This window comes from Fukomys damarensis, unplaced genomic scaffold (assembly GCF_012274545.1).
Source record: "Fukomys damarensis isolate Sample0158 unplaced genomic scaffold, DMR_v1.0_HiC HiC_scaffold_9, whole genome shotgun sequence".
Taxonomy (NCBI): Eukaryota; Metazoa; Chordata; class Mammalia; order Rodentia; family Bathyergidae; genus Fukomys; species Fukomys damarensis.
Window position 1 is genome coordinate 13,025,139 of NW_022900921.1, and position 1,769 is coordinate 13,026,907.

General features: G+C 39.5%; 1 protein-coding gene across 4 annotated transcripts in view; it reads left to right on the forward strand.

Moving 5' to 3' along the window:
* Ttc1 (tetratricopeptide repeat domain 1) overlaps nucleotides 1-1,769 on the forward strand; it is a 47,617-nt gene that overhangs the window by 3,447 nt on the left and 42,401 nt on the right. The gene's annotated exons all lie outside the window — the stretch shown is intronic.

Genomic DNA, 1,769 nt, shown 5'->3' on the forward strand with positions numbered 1-1,769 from the left:
AGGATCAAAAAAAACAAAAAAAAAAAAAAAAAAAAAAAAAAAGTCTTAGTGGGCCAGGTATTTAGCTCAGTGACTCTGTCGCCTACCTCTCAAGTACAAGGTCCTGAGTTTGATCCCCGGTACCAAAAAGAAAAGAAAAAAAATCGTAGTTATTTTCTTGTTCCTGGGACACAATACTCAACACCCACAATTTAAAGGTTTATTTTGGCTCACAGTTTGTAAAGGCGACCAGGAGACATGGCAAGTGAGAAGCAGCAAGGGATCAAGGGAGGAAAAAGGATGTATACCCTTCAGGCCACTCCCACAGGGACCTAGCCCTTCCCACCAGGCTTTGGCCTCCCCACCTATGAGAACATGAGGCTTTAGGGGAATATCAATAGAAACCACAACAAAAACTTGCCATTTCTAATGCTTTAATAAGCATTGCCTTGATAGTGTCAATTTTCTAGTGCCATGAGGATGTAGCAGTTCAATGGTTTGACTTGTTGTAACTCACGTTGTTCCTCCCACACTCAATTTAGTAAAACATTTTGATCTCCTAAGGCAGGAAATCATTTTATTTATTTATTTATTTTTATTGAGTCTATTGGTACAATCCAGGTATGCAATAGTTACATTCATCGTTGGGATTCTGTACCTTTACATAATAGGTCTTGATTCTCATTTTTCCCCCTTGTCCCTGCCCTCCCTTCACCTCCCCCCTCCCCATTTACAAACACTTTATTTCCATTTTTTCAGTTTCTCAAGGAAATCATTTTTTAAGTTCTGTAAATATTTTTAAGATCATTATTGTATTGCCTAAAAATTTAATGTTATCACAGTACTTATTGCTTTTTTCCCCTCCTTTTAAAAAAAAAGAGGTATAATTTACATATGGTAGAGGATTACATAAGTTCTAGCAGGTCCAGTTTACATCCCTGTCACAGTGTAGAATATCTGCATCATGTCGGAAGCTCTTTGTGTGCATTCACCAGTCATTCCCTTTCCCCTGTCAAACCAGGGATCCATGGTTCCATTTCTTCTTCCATAGGTGATTTTAAGAAATCGGTTTACTATTTAAAAAGCTGCTGGCTGCTGGGCGTGCTGGCGCATGCCTGTAATCCCAGCACTCAGGAAGCTGAGGCAGGAAGATTGCTGTGAGTTCGAGACCAGCCTAGGCTACATAGTAAGTTCCAGGTCAGTCTCAACTGCATAATGAGACCCTGTATCAAAAAACTGGAAAAGAAATAAAATAAAGAGCTACTGGGGTCAGGGATTTAGGTCAGTGGTTCTGCTGCCTGCCTCACAAGTGCAAGGACCCCATTTCGATCCCTGGTACCAAAAAAAAAGCTACTGGCTAAATCTGGCTATTGAGAACTTGAAATACAGCTGATACAGCTGAGAACTTAAATGTTCTTTTATTTTGTTTTGTTTTAGTACCTGGATCAAACTCGGGTCCTTGTACTTGCTAGGCAGTTGGTGGAACCACTGAGCTAAATCCCTGGCCCATATTTTTAAGAGGTTGTGTGGCTAGTAAATACCATGTTGGGCAACAGGCTTAAATGTCTCTACACATTTATTTTAAGGAAAACATTAGAGGCATGGTAAATACATCATAGGTACAAAGATACATTGTGGCATCATTCATAATTTTGGAAGTCTAAAAAATGTTGAACAAAGGGTATTTGTGGCATAATCTATTTGGTGTTTGTCTCTGTTCCTATCACCTGGCCCCTGAAAGCTCTTAGAATTTTCTAAGCAATAGGGTGTCTTTTGGACCGTTTTTTGTT